Source organism: Malaya genurostris, chromosome 3 (assembly GCF_030247185.1).
Source record: "Malaya genurostris strain Urasoe2022 chromosome 3, Malgen_1.1, whole genome shotgun sequence".
In the NCBI taxonomy this organism is placed as follows: domain Eukaryota; kingdom Metazoa; phylum Arthropoda; class Insecta; order Diptera; family Culicidae; genus Malaya; species Malaya genurostris.
In genome coordinates, this window is record NC_080572.1 from 165,503,053 (window position 1) to 165,518,836 (window position 15,784).

Below are 15,784 nucleotides of genomic sequence, written 5' to 3' on the forward strand. Positions count from 1 at the left end.
CTTAGAAATGATATACAGATGGTCCCGCGGGTACACGCAACCGAAAAGCTGCTAGAATAAAGCAGGACAGGACCGCACCCAGGCACGATTAGTCACGAATAAAAACTTTGTTCGGCTCTTTCTAGAAACCACGTTTTTACAACTGGGTGTCACTCATATTCCAAAATTATTGCACGTATCAATATGAACTGAACGGCATTGTACTTGTTGCAAAAAAGGGTCGAAAATCGAAAAATGGCTAAATTTTGTTTTTCCTCGGAAATTTTTCTTTCTAGTTTCGACATAGCCATATCACAGTTTTTATTCGATCATCACCAAATTTTCAGGGGAGTATAATCAAAGTTTGTTTAGGCTTGAATCATTTAATTTATTTCGCCTTCATATCCGAACATGACATTAATCCATTTTTTCTTCATTTCTTCTACATGCTTCACTACTTTGGGTTGTTTTAGAAGGTGCTTCATAATGATGTTTTTTTATTGGAAGCAGTTCCGGAGTGTTTGGGAGATTCAGAACTTTAGGCAAGATCTCGACATCATACGCTAGCACGTGCTTCGTGTAGTGGTATGATATCATATCCGGTCAGAAAATTGCCGGACCATCGTGAGCCTTCAGGAGAGGGAGAATCTTCTTTTGGAGACACTCTCCCAAAAACACCTGTCCATTCATGATGTATGCGGTAACGAAAGGTGTACTCTGATTCTCGCATATACTAATTGCTTGCCAGATTAAGAGCTTCTTGGCGAACTTCGAAATTCTCCGAATGGCGGTTCTCGAGAACGAGAACGTTACAAAATAGTGAGATTGCTATACCAAAACCAACGATCGAAACGTTTGGACGTTATAAAACGTGGTGTTCAATATTATAGGTGACTGCAACGTCGAAAAATTTCCCACTAAACAACACCAGGTGTAACAACATGCGCCTTAGAGAACACCTTGTTCTTGACAGTCACATAAAGGTTTACTGGAATCTGATCCGCCTTTACATATGTCTCGTCATCCATTATGCAGCAATGTGGTTTTATTAACTTCTGGTCGTGACAAAATCTGGACACCCATAAATACGTGTATCGTTGGTAATATTTTATCAATGCGTGGAAAATTTCTCAGACTGATGAACGTCTCTGTTCATTGGTAAAATCAGTTTTTGGTGATACAACACGTTTTTAGATCGAAGATGGCTTCGAAGGAAGAAGGGCAAGTGCAAATTTTGTGGGGTTTTTCTGCAAGCAATGTCCAAAACGATCTTAAATCTTTTGATACACGTTTGGTAACAGCTAGGAAGGTTGAGAGCGGAACAAGAACGGATCTCAGGAACCACCAGAAAGACGCGAAAGGGAAGCAAATATTTCAGAAAAGTCCAGATCATTCCATGTGTATTGCGACTAGAAAAAGAAATATGTCGCCAACTTTCGTGCATACTTTCATGCACCGGCAAGGTATGAAGTCGTTCAAGGTGTAATCTGTACCGAACCTTAATGACAAACACAATGTGACAGCTAAAACCAGGACTCGCAAGATGTATCGCAAAAGTTTTACGATGATCTGCTGCGTGATAATGGATGCTGAAACAAAGCAAGTCAAAGCGTCATTACTTCCGGAAAAATAAACAAGGGAATATACTGTGAAGAATATCTGAAGAAGCGATTGTTACCATTCCTATGTAGCCATGATGCTTCCTTGGTATTCTGACCTGATTAGAGGTACAACATGTGGTCTGATTGATGGTACAACATGCAGTCCAATAGGTTATGGGTGACAGTGTGATGGTATGGAGGTGTTCATTCAACGCTGGTGTTGGAACCTTGGAGGAATTTGACTACCACCGAATACTTTAGCGAAGTGCTTTAAATTTAACTGTGAAAGGGTTCGTGTTGCTAAAAAAAACTACCATAAGCATGCGATGGAACATTGGAAAAAATTATTAAAATCAGCTGCATGATTAAGCATTAGCTTCAAGCACGTCCAACCAGCAAATCTCACTTGTGACAATTTTTCCAGCAGACTTGATAACGATCGCTACCAGAAAAACTAAAACAAAAGGTGGGAAGAATGCTAAGATTTTGTGGTGTAATTATCAAATCAAAACCAACATATTGGTAAAATGCGATTGGTTTGATTTTATCTATTTTTCCACAAAATTTTAAAAATATCACAGATGAATGTTTTTAGTCATTTAATTCAATGTTGTAATGTATTAAATTCTCAACAAATTCGTTACATTAAACCGTTTGAGAATGATGAGTAAAGTAATTAATGGAAATTTCTAAGTGTCCAAACTGAAATGAAGAACTTACCGAGATTATCGAAAATTTTGGAATCGATTTCACTTCAGCAAGTTCATTCATGAGCTTTATTCTACAAAATGGAATAATGTTGAAATTTTTGTTCTATTATGTTTCCTTGTTCGTATCTTGACGAATAAAGATTCAGTACAGTTTTGAATTCGGCTCTTAAACAGAGAAATATACTGAATATTACTAAATGAGGAGGACTAGCGGTTGATTCTAACATAGAACTAGATATTAATAAAATCAAAAGTTGTAGAATAGTTCTCGTGCATCTGGGAAAAAATATACATTTTTTGTCGCGTATGCCTAAGCCACACGTTACATGGAAACTCACAGAATGGCAGTATGTTTTTTTTACTTAACGAAAAGAAGTATTTTCTTGCTCGAGTTCCCGCTGAAATTTCAATTAATTTTCTTTTCTTGGTTTGTGACTGTTATTATATTGCTTGTTGTAGTTCATTTCATTATATTGAAATGCTGAAATGCTGAAAAACACACCAATTATTGAGCCATTTATACTATCGGAAGTCTCGAATAAGTGTTGAATTTACATCGCTCTGTGCACTTTGCTGATTTACTATAGCACTCACACTAGAAAACTCTATATACGTTTTTCCAAAAGTCAAAATAATGTCCGCGACTAAAACTAAAGAACAGCTTATGGACGTAAGAAGAAACTTTTACAATCCACAAACTAATGAACTGGACAGTGTTTAAAATCTAAACTATATAATCAGAACCGATACAAAATTGTAACATTGTTGTTTGAGACTCCAATAAGTTTTCGGGAGAGAAATATTACTTTCGTTCGGATTATTACGATACAAAATAACAGGAAAACAACCCTTGACCAGCGAAGCTTGAGACATATGTCCAAAGGTCTTGTTGAATGTCACTGCCAATTACGTTGCTTGATTGAGTCTACCATGACCACACCGCCGTTGCACAAACTTCGCACAGTTGCACAGCTTCGAATAGTCACCGGTTTTAAAGTGTATCACAATATTGATGTCAATGATGGCAAGCGACCCACACTGGAAATAGAGCAACTTTTCCATACAAGTGGTACATAAAAAAATCTACATCGTTGAAATATGTTCGAAAATAAGCCATCAGCAAAAAAGGATCCACGAATAATTTATGCTCATATCATAGTAATGCAAAGGTAGACAGCAGCGTCGAGTGCTCCTAAAGTTCGCCAGCCAGCGCAGATAAGTTGGGTAAAAACATACACAAAACCAATGCTGGTAAAGCATTGCGAAGGGTTGAAAACTACAAAAAAGGTTCTCTAGATAGCAAAATTTTCCTACAATATAATCCTTGCTTTTACGAATGAGGCATCCATCGGTGGCCTCTTGTGTCAAGCATCATTGGTCTGAAAAGGATCACCGTCAAGCAAGCACCCATACAAGCTCGAAACCCTACGAAAAGGATACTGCAGAATACATGTGCAGCATAAACCACGCCTTTATTATCATCCATTTCGATGCTGAGCGGTAGCTTCTTCAGCCGTTGCTTCTCTGTCACTCTCACATGAAATGGATTCCGTGTGAGTGCGCCGTCGTTAATATTCCTTAGTAGGAGAATTTCCCTTAGTTCTACTGCTTGTCTTGTTCAGTGGTGGCGGGCTTTTCCAATGCAAAAATAACAACAAAACTCGCCATTCCGAAGCCTCTGACAAGCGGATGATCTGCTTCTGGTATGGTTTGGGTCGCTCGTTGGCAGTCCAACCAAACGGATATCCACTTTACATCGGCCAAGGTCCTTTGCTCCGACGCTCCGGAATTTGCCAATAACTGATTTTTACCGTGTCCTCGCGATGTGTTGTGTGGTTTAGATACTGTTTGTTGTTGTTTCGGACAACCGCGCTCACAAGGTTGGTAAATAGAATCTAAATGCGACTCACGGTCGTGGTTTAGCTCAGATCTCTATACGATACCGATAGTCTTCTCCTTCAGGAACTCAAAGCGAAAGCACACGCATAAAAAACGATTCCGGTGCAAGGATTCGATTCTCGTTCAGTTTCTTCCTCTTGCTGCGCTTGTCGCGTCCGGACGTAGAAATTATGTCAAAGTACCGTTTCCCAATCGTGTAAATAATAGTGCATTTTTTTTGCTGCAACTGACTTTCTTCCGTCGCGTCTGTGTTTTGCTACACTGCACTGGAGATACGAACATAGGATACGAAACGGTACGAACCAGCTCATTTTGGACTTGTAGTTTACGGTGATTTGTCGATCGGTAGGCCACGATAACTTATCGATTATTAATAGACTTTTGTGTGCAGCAAGTGGTTGTTGTGCATTGTGAAGCTGAGTACGGTGCAACGGAGACAGTGTTACCGGAACAGAAGGAAGATTCATAGGCTGAAGATAGTGGGTACCTACTCTGCGCCCTGAGCAGAAGTTTTTCTATTGCGAAAGATATGATCGGTAACAATTCATGTGTGTTAAACGGATTTTGACCTATGTGAAACCAACTAAATTTAGAACTACAAGACAAAGTCTTACCACAATCGAATGTGTTTAAGATTTCATGTGTGACAAGAGTGGAATAGTACTCAAAGCCGTTAATATAATTTAACAATTTTAAAAATAAGGTAAGTTGTGACTGTCACCATTTTATATGTTTTAGTGTTTTGGCGTTTATCAAATAGAAAGGCTATACAATCACTGCGAAAACCGACTATTAAACCGAGGCCTGATGGGCCGACTTCATATACTATTTTATTCAGCTCGGCGAACTGACAAATGTCGGCGTGTGTATGTGTGTGTATGTATGTAAATATTGTCACTCACTTTTCTTAGAGATGGCTGAACCCGATACAAAGTTCCTGAATTTCATTCCAATCTGACTTCCGACTTCCGTGAGAGTCTGCAACCAAATAAACCATTGATAGTCACATAAATGATTTGCTGAATTTTATCCAAATCCGACTACCGGTACATTTTTTTCCAAAACTTAAATTGCTATAGAGAATCTTTAAAAAAAACTCTAGGTCTTATTAGTGTATGGTTAAGTGAACCGAATGTCACTATGCCGATATCCAGCTTTCGATTCCGAAAGTACCGACAATAGTAATCAAATGTGATAAAATGGAGCTCACTTCATTTTCTAACACATGATTGAATAGATTTTCATTAACTTATATTCATATGTAGTATCAATGTCATAGTATTATGCAATTGAAATCTTCCAATCTCTTTTCTAAACTATTTTAAATTGTAGTATTTCGGGGAATTTCTGCTGTAATTTATAGGAGAGAATGAATAACATGAGAAAGGCATCATTTCACCACTAGGTGTATGAAAACAGGTTATTATATTATAAATTGAATTTAAATTGTTAATTTTTAAGTTGGATGTTCAATCACAGCTGTTGACTTTTGCAGCCCTATTATATACATGATACAGTACGACTTTGCTTCTGCCATTCTGTGATTTATTTGTAGGAAAAAAAGAATCGATTCAATTAAAGATTCCATCGATTTTTTTCGGAATTTGTTTATATTACTATGTGACATTACATTTACGATTCTATATTTGTAAGATTGTGTAACTCATTTTCAGTCTGATTTCTTCGAAGCGTTTTCTTCCTATTTGAACAACAATTTGACTAAATTGGTTACGTCTGAAGCATGTCTGCTTTGAATATTCGTTTATGAAGAACAAATTATTGTTCTTAAGACAGAGCTGTATGTTATACTGATTATGTTTAATATATTCACTATACCTCGAATGTTTTCCTTCTATGTGATTCTTGAAAGTGAAATTTATATCATACCTCAAACTTATTTATTGATTAATAATTGATTAAGTCATGTCAATTCCTAACCATTCATTCTGATAACGTGTACTTTGTGTTGAACCGTTAGGTGGGGTTGGCAGTTCAACATAAACTGATAATGCACTGAAGACTCATAAGGTTTTATGGCACAAAAGGAAACATCTGAATTTTGTTCGGATCCGACTTCCGTTTCCTGAGTTACATGATGATGAGTATTTAAGCGTAACGTAAAATGTATTTTCTAAATTTGACTGAAAACAGATCCAACTTGTAGTTCATGTTAGTTATTAACCGTACGAACCGACTTCGACCATATATACTGATTTCCGGATTCCAAAAGTACCAGAAATAGTGGAACTCACTTTATTGTCTCGGAGATGGCTTCACCGATCTGATATATGTTTCATTTTTTGAGTGCTACTTCGTAACATCATTACACCACCAGGTTGATACAAACGTTGTTAAAAAATGCAGTCAAAAACATATGTTTTACAAAGAAGATGTCGATGTAATTCACTAATCAGCGATATGCTTCTTGCATTAAAAATGTATCATGATCTAAAAAATCATGATGATATATTAAGGAATACTTACTAAAACTTTCAATTACATGCACCCCTTTTTCCATCAGTTTCTTAATTACAAGTTCTATTCTATAAACAAAAATTTAAATAAATAAACTTCTATCAAATTTCACGCATTTTAAATTATACATATGATCTTATTGAGGCGAATCATGGTTATTGATTATCCAACTTAAAAAAAGCTCGATAATTGGAAGTTAATTTGACAATTCATACGTTATTTTTCGTCGCTCTCGTTGATTATTCAGATTAATCGTAGAACTGGCATTTTTATATACAGATTTTTCTAAAGAAACTCGTTGGAAACTGATTGCTCGGCAAAATTATTCGGTTTTTGTCATATCACTTTTGTGGGTTAGAGAAACTGGCTTTCGCGGATTAGTAATAATCTTTTTGGCTTTAGCATAGTATATTACAGCATATTACATTATTTATTATGTATTGAATTGAATTTTATTACATTATATCATTATTATTATTATTATTATTATTATTATTATTATTATTATTATTATTATTATTATTATTATTATTATTAATTTTATTATTATTATTACGATTATTATTATTATTATTATTATTATTATTATTATTGCATTTGTTTGATAACTGGCCCTTGTAACCGCTAATTGACCTTGATGCCTTCGATTTAGTGGAAGCGATGATTCGGTAGTCGTCCCGATCATTGGGTTTACCAATCCGATAGCCAGGCGGGGTTGATATGGGCTTGGTTATGTACAGTACCGAATTATGAAAACATTTCTACTTATCACACCAAACACATTTATTCACTTAAACTAACATTTATTTTACTACTTAGCTCTATTACATATAACTGATCAGAGGGTTCTTGTCTGTGCAACCATGCTCGATTGCATATGATTTGTTACAGATTGGCTCGATCGCGAACGATCTAGATGATCCTAAATGTGTGATGATATCTTTCTATCCGTGCTAAACCGTGATGACTAATATTTTCGATACTCCGACAAATCCCTCTCTGTCTCACTGCAATCGAAGTGACTGCGTACGGTGTATTCGGTGTTGGTTGTAAAGTAGGGTTCCAATCAAACAATATTATTATTATTATTATTATTATTATTATTACTGTTATATATTGTATCATAGCAAATTATTTCATATATTATCGTCTTATATTATTTTATGTTACGTTATATTAAATTGTATGGTATTTTACTGCATTGCATTATATCGTATTATATTGTATTATATTTTATTATGTTAAAGTGTACCATAACATATTATATTATGTTTTAATTTATTATATTTCATTATTTTATAGTATATTATATTATGACGGGCAGGGAGTGCATCAGAGTATCTTACAAGTGAATGTCAGGATGATGGAGTGGATTGCCAACCTGAGTCACGTAGTCTGAAATGAGTAGGACGCACCCTTCTAACAAACAAACCATCAGACGGGTTTAAGCTATGGCCGGATGTTCTTGCTGGAAGGCGCTGGGTCCTCAAAACCCATTTTGGCTTTCTTAACAGCAGTTATATGAAAGCTATCTGATAATCAAATTCGAATATACTGTAAGTCGACCCACATGCACTGATAATACCTTGAACTGATGGTGGCTTCACACATACATACGTACATACTTGGAGAAAAAGTTCCCATCTGATTTCAAATGTGATGTTCTTAACGGCATTCGCGGTGTATGTGGTGTAGCAATATCACTTATTCATATCTTGTGGAGTATTCCAGTCTATTTTAGAGCAATGCTCGATTCTATATCATCATTTGTTGTCGGCAGCGATAAGTTTTTACAGGTTTTGCAGATGTTGGGGATGATTGGCCAGGGTCGAAACATGATTTTCTGCGCTTGGGATTCTTAAAATTGAAATCAGCTCAAATTTCCAGCTCCAGTGAAGACAGAAAAGTCCTTTGTATCAAGTCGAGAAAGCAAAATTTCGCTTACCGTTTTTCACTTTTTTTGCAGTCCACCATTCAGCTAATGAAGAACCCATTTTCCATCTTCTAAATCTTTTTCATGATGTGTAGATGATCAAAACTGGTTTGACGACTAACGTTCAATCTTTCGGTCATACTGATAATTCCAGAACCGGGAGCTAGGAATAAAGAAAGACTATGCAATTACTGTGAAAACCGACTTTTGAACTGAGTATCATATACCATTCGACTTTTGCACTAACTTTTCTCGGAGATGACTCAACCGATTTTCATAAACCTATATTCTTAGCAATAAACTGTTAAAGTTAGGATTCGATCAACGATGCGATATGTGTCGATAAGTTAAGCCCGTATTCGAACGAGTTGCTCTGTGGTACACTCCGCACGTGCTGGTCGTGATTGAAAAATTCATTGCTCCGAAAGTATTATTTTTTCTACTTTGAAACTTTGCCAAGATTGAGTTAAACCTCTAAGGCTTCTTTTATCAACGAAAGAAAGAAAAAAAAATAGGCCAAATTTAAAATTTTTTTATTCGTTCAATTTTTAATTTTTTTATCATATAAACTAGAATGTTTCACTTGATTTCACGTTTCGTCTTCACTCATCATTTATGTTGAACTGCTGTGCTGTGCGTAGCAGTTTATGTTTATGGTCGGAGGTAGCAGTTCAATATAAACTGCTACGCACTGATCAGTCTAAGACGAAATATAAAATCAAGTGATATTGGTAATGTGCACCTAGCATAAATTAGGGGGTAAAAACCCTTTACCTCTTAAACGTACTAGAAAGGTTGTTTTATGGAATCGATTATTTGAAAGCTAAGGAAAAGATGCACATTTCATGTCTTGACCGAATTTTTGTATCTTTATTAGATTCTAATTAGATTCTAACAATAGAATGTTAGAATAAGTCTCTCTTCTGTAAACGCGAAACTTAAAAAAAATCATATCCCGAAACAAAAATTAAAAATTTTGCGATAAGACACTAAATCTTCATCTCTCATGTAATTCCAACACATTTGAAATGGAAAAAAATTCTATTTTCGGAAATTTCCTTGTGGTGATTTTTCAAGATCGAAAATTTTCAAAACTTTGCGGCCGGGCAACACCGCTTACCCATATCCGAGGTGCCTAAACTTTAGAATATTACATCTTTACGAAAAAAGAGGTGACCGCAAAATATTGGCACCCTTGTATATATTAGAGCGGTAAAAAACAACGTATTTTGTCGGTTAAACAGGGCTGACATTATGCATCTCGAATCGAGTTGCTCGAAACGATTATTTTTGAAGTCGATTCGACTGAACTGAGGCATTATGTATCGCTTTCGACCTCGTGATCGAGATCCTAACAATGTGGTACTAGATTTCGACTGACGCTGCTCGAACTGTCATAACCATAGATGCCATTTATACAGATTTATCTGTATTATACAGATTTTCACATGCGCATACAGATTTAATACAGAGTACAAATTTCTTACAGATTTCTTAAATTTAATACAGATTTATACAGATTTCACCAAAAGTATTATGGAAATAATTAAACTATCTATTAGTATTTGAGCTATCTATTAGTATTTGATTGCAATGACGAGATAAACGTTTAGGAATCAACGTACAAATCACTTTTTAAAATATATATATTTTGTGCAGATATTTAAAGAAGAACACCGAAATCCATTTATATTTAAATTTGTAACTAAATTGAACTTAAAAGTTAGTTAGTCATGAAACATTATTGCCAGACTGACAGTTGTATTTCCTGACTCGACGTTGCATATTGGGTTTTGGAAATCCATCTCAACTTATGAAGTGAACATTTTCAAATTAGACAAGCATATGTTGTTGATAGGAAAAAACTATAAAATTTCGTCGATGAATATAATATAAGATATGAAATTTAATCTACCACTCTATAGCCATAATCTATTGGAATAACACCTTTTAACATAATTGTATTGTAGAAATTTCATTTTATTAGCGAATACAGATAAATACAGATATTTTATACGAATCAATACAGATTTTCTATGAAAATATCTGGCATCTCTGGTCATAACATACATAGGTAAACAAACCCATATACATTGCAATCATGAAAAAAATTAAACTGAATTATTGTTCGAGTATTTTCGATTACATTTATTCAGTTCAAGTACTGAAAAGAAGCAAACTGTTTGTAATACTGCGGTTTTAAGTTGCCGCACGAAATTAACATGAACACATTTCTGAAATTTAAATCAAGAAGCAGATTCGTTTCCACTCCATTTGAAAACGTAAAGAATTTTTTCAAGCGTGTTCTTGTACACAATTTATCGATGAACTTTTGAAATTATAATAAAAAAAATCTGTATTTTTCATGTATTGTTTCAAGTCTAATACAATTTACGTCATCCATATGTGTAGTTTTAATCAAAGGTTTTTAGGTTTTGCTGCTTTCTTTGTAGTATTTTATCATATTTATTAGGAGCTAATATACCAGGATTTATATATTCTTTGTAGTCTTCATAATCTATTTAGGTACTATTGAAGAGTCAAATAGGTACTATTGAAGAGTCAAATGCTAATAGCACGAGATTGTGATACTTTTGGAATATTCTAAATACTTTCAAGGTGTTTGGACAAATTTTTTAATTAACTTAACTTGAGTTAGATATATGGGTAAAAACATTATTTGCTCATTGTTATCGAGCGAATAAGCTTTTTCCTACAATTCGTTTGAGCGACGTTTTCATTCCACAGGATTTTATTACAAACTACAGTTACTGGACATAGGTTAGTTTCGACTTACTTTTGTTATTTTAAGTAAACACCACGTAGCTTTCAATTAATATGCTTTCTAAACATTTCGACTTGTACATAATATGCCAAACACACAATATATATATATATATATATATATATATATATATATATATATATATATATATATATATATATATATATATATATATATATATATATATATATATATATATATATATATATATATATATATATATATATATATATATATATAAGTTAAATTATTTCGGCGACGGATCTGATTTTTAAAAAAACTACTCTGTACTGTTCAACGGTTCGACTTAAAGTGATTTATTACAAATTTGAAAAGGTTTACAAAGGCCTCACTTGTCTCTAAATTCTCTGGAAAAGATATTTTATAAACATTGTAAACTGCTGAGCTGGTATCCGATGCTGTAAGCTGGCGTTGCTACTGGTGTACTTTATTGTATTTGTTATGTCTATTGCCGGACAAAGTTGAGATAAGTAAATGGTGAGCGCGTTTCGTTAACTTCTCCTTCCTCAAGTTCGGCACGTCCCGGGCCGATACTGTTTGGTCTTTCCGAATTTGGTTTTGGTAGTTGTTCGTCTTTGTTGAATAGCTTACTCTGTCTAATGAACTTTATCAAACAGATGAGTGATATTAACCCTAAAATTATACTAAATATGGACAGGCCCGTATGTATTAGGTATTTTGTCGAATGTATAGTTTGTAGATACTCCAACTTTTGTCTGTTGAGTATTTGAAATTTGTGAAGTTTCTCTATTGTAACGCTGGTTTCCAAAAACTTTTCTTCTATCTTGATTCCTTCGAACGGTATAACGATTGCCGGTTGTTTTGTATGCAACTCGAAGCTGCTATAGGTTTTGTCGTTTACAGAGACGGAGCAATTTGTGAAGTGTACGAGAAAAGTTCCAGAGATATTGCGATTCGTCAGGTTGCAATCGGTTATCAATTCAACCATGGTAACATTTTTGATCACAATATGGTTATCTGTCAATGGTTTTATTTCGGTGTCGGTTGCTGATTCGACGAATGAACATTTTCCGGACAGTCCTCTCAGTATATTAGAGTAACAGTCATCTTTTGACACGTCTTGTAGATTTTTGGAGTTGCAGAGTAGCTCGCTTTCAATTCTTTGGCATGGGGTGGTGAGGAAATAGGAGGTTTCCTTACTGATTATTGCTGTGTGGGTTGGTAATTTTAAAATTTTTCCAGCGATGGGTAACGGTTCCAAGAGTATGATGGTAAAGCTGCCAGGTATGAATTGGGGTACCAAGATAATAAAGTATATTTTCGATGATTGGTGAACGGCTTGCAGGTCTAGATACTCGTAGGCTTGATCCGTAGTTAATAAGGTTATGTTTTGTTCTTCTAATCTATTGCTGATAAATCTAATTTCTTCTGCTTCTAGAAATCTCTTAGATATTACATTTGCTTTTGCTAATTGAATTGTTTCAAAAATTGAGTTAAGATGATTTATAATTACGTCTAGCTGATATGAAATTTTGAAGATGTTTCCTAGAGCTGTAATGTTATGGTTAATATTTCGATTATTGATTAGGTCTTGTCTCATTGCAATTATTTGTTTTGTAATTTTTGTTTGTTGTTCATTAATGTTCTCTACTAGCCTATTTATCCTGGTTTCAATCTGTTTGTTAATGTGTACCTGTTTATTATTTTCACTGACTAGGTAATTATTAGCATTTCTGAGCTCCTCCAGGTCACGGTTTATGTGTATCAGATCATTATCATCTAGATTTCCTGTTATCATCTTAATGCCTGAGCCTAAAGCATTTATTAATCCTCGTTTACTTCTATTGCTTTTATTTGGATATAATGTTTTGTGAATTTTTTCTGCAGTTTCGAGTTTATCTTTCAATACATCTGTAAGGTCTTTGAGATTTGGGAAAATCCTGAGTCCCTCAACGATTTGTCTGAATTTATCAATAAGCGGTATGTATTTATCGAGATCGATTTCGTGATACACTATGTGGTGACCTGTTTTTATTATGCATGTTCCTATTTGTAAGGCAAGTAGTCCAGGATTTTGGGAAAGGTTTAGAATTTGGATGGTTTGGGTTTGAATGAGCGGAAAGAAGAGGAATAATAGTATCATCATCATCATGTTCACTATCTGCAAAAGAAAATAGTATTAGTGTTTTCTGATTCTTTTTAATTTTGATTTATGCAGTTTCCTATTCAAGGCATCAGTAAACGTCTTTGTGTTATCCTGTTGCACTCGAATTGCGGAATACCGTGCTTTTCTTTTGTTACGAATTCCTTGCAACCTGATAAAAACTTCATCATTCGGTTCTAGTGCTGGTTCATGTTCGCGTTTTTTATTTCGTTGTTCAAGGTGTTTTTTCTGAATGCGTTTTAATTGTAGCCCGACTTCGTCATATAGTTGGTCTCTTTTTCCAACCATATCTTCGATGTCGAGTGGTCTTTCTTCATTATCTTTCAAGCCAAAAAAGATTTCCCGTGGCTTAAGATTCGTCACTGAATGAATTGTCTCGTTGTACAGGGTGCATGCAATTCGAAACACTTCTTTACTTGTTAATCTCTCGTATTTATCCTTTATGCATCTATAGATTTCTGCCAGTGTGGAATGGAATCTTTCGACTATTCCATTGGTTTCACTGTGATTTGACGGCGTGAAATAGATGTCAACATTGAGATTATCAAGTAAACCTCTAACCTCGATAGACCGTATGGATGGCTCATTATCCGAAACTATCAATTTTGGCCTTCCATACCGGCTAAACAAGTCAAGAAGAGCTTTTCTCAAGTCAGGTATGCTTCTGGATTTTATTGGGATTAAGGTCGCAAATCTAGAAAATTTGTCAACAGCTGATAGAAACATATCTGGTTGTGAAATGAAAATATCAACGTGAACAATCTCTAAAGGTTTTTTGGGAATTGGGGATTCAGCTAATGTTATCTTGAATGGGTTTCGATCGTACTTCATTTTGTTACAAATGGGGCAAAGTTTTATGTATTGTCGAATTTTTTTCTTCATTCGGGGAAAATAGTATTTTCTGGCTATTGCTTTTTGGTTTTCCCATATGCCTCGGTGGGATTCTTCGTGTACAGTTTCGATAATCTGGTCCTGTTCTTCTTCGGTTTTTAAGTCTTGTAAAATGTTTTGGGTGATTCTAACCTTAAAAGTTTTGCATCTATTGAAGTAATTTTTGTAAACGAGTTGGATGGTAGGGATAACACGTTCAGGACAGTAAATGCAATTAATTTTCCTAGGGTTCATGTATTCTTTGAATATTTTGATGATAAAAGGAACACCAAATGCTACCTTTTTCAGTGTTCTTCGGTATACTCGGGGGAAAATTTGCTCTAACTGTTCTTCGTCTCGATCTGAGAATTGAAGAACAATTTGATTAGAATAGTAATTTAAAGGGTGTAGCGTCATGGGAACAAATTCACTGTCGTCGGTGTCAGCCGAATGTACAGTTGCATTGTCTGTGTTAGTATCGTCTTCTAACTCGTTAGCATTAATTTCTAACCGAGAGAGAGCATCCGCTATAGTATTCTGTTTACCCGGTCTGTATCTTATCTCGTAATCAAATTCCTCTAAAGCCAATCTCCAACGAATTAGTTTGCTGTTAGGATTTTTAAGGTTCAACCCATAGGTCAATGGTTGGTGATCTGTGTAGAGAATAAATTTTCTGCCAAAAAGATAAGGCCTAAAATATTTACAGGCCCACACGATGGCCAATAGTTCTTTTTCTATAGTGGCGAGGTTTTCTTCCGATTTAGTTAGCGTCCGTGAAGCGAAGGCTATGGGTTTGTCATAACCGATAGCTCCTTGGGATAGCACGGCACCTATTGCTTGATTTGAAGCGTCCGTAGTTAGAATAAATTCTTTACTGAAATCTGGGTATTGAAGAACTGTGCTACTAGTTAAAATATTTTTGCATTTTTCGAAGGCTTCCGTGAATTCCTCAGTATGTTGAATTGTCTCACCTTTTCTTAAACATTTCGTTAATGGCTTTGCTATTCGGGCAAAATCTCGAATAAATTTTCTATAGTAACCTACCACTCCGAGAAATCCTCGTAGCTCTTTTTCATTTTTGGGTAATGGCCAATTTTTTATCACACTTATTTTGTTCGGTTCGGGTTTTACACCATCTGCTGTCACGAGATGCCCTAGAAAAGAAACTTCTTTATGAAGGAACTCGCTCTTATCAAGTTGAATCTTCATATTGTATTCTTTCAGACATTCAAAAATCTTCTTTAAGTTTTCCATGTGTTCTTGTAGACTCGTGGAAAATACGATAATGTCATCCATATAAACGAGACATATCTTTCCAATGTATTTTCGAAGAATGTTGTCCATTACTCGTTGAAAAGTAGATGGAGCATTACGAAGGCCAAATGG

General features: G+C 35.0%; 2 protein-coding genes across 6 annotated transcripts in view; one reads left to right on the forward strand and one right to left on the reverse strand.

The window, feature by feature from the left end:
- Positions 1-15,784, reverse strand: part of LOC131434811 (UDP-glucosyltransferase 2-like) — a 235,984-nt gene that overhangs the window by 26,737 nt on the left and 193,463 nt on the right. Inside the window, exon 7 of one of the 5 annotated variants that reach the window (XR_009230393.1) lies at positions 8,622-8,760. The exons of the other annotated variants lie outside the window; for them this stretch is intronic. The gene's annotated coding sequence lies outside the window, so the exon portion shown is untranslated. Of the gene's footprint in view, positions 1-8,621; positions 8,761-15,784 lie in introns of those variants that run through there. 5 annotated transcript variants of the gene reach the window in all.
- LOC131434813 (DNA-binding protein D-ETS-3) overlaps positions 3,883-15,784 on the forward strand; it is a 191,447-nt gene continuing 179,545 nt past the window's right edge. Inside the window, exon 1 of the mRNA XM_058601980.1 lies at positions 3,883-4,892. The gene's annotated coding sequence lies outside the window, so the exon portion shown is untranslated. The remainder of the gene's footprint in view (positions 4,893-15,784) is intronic.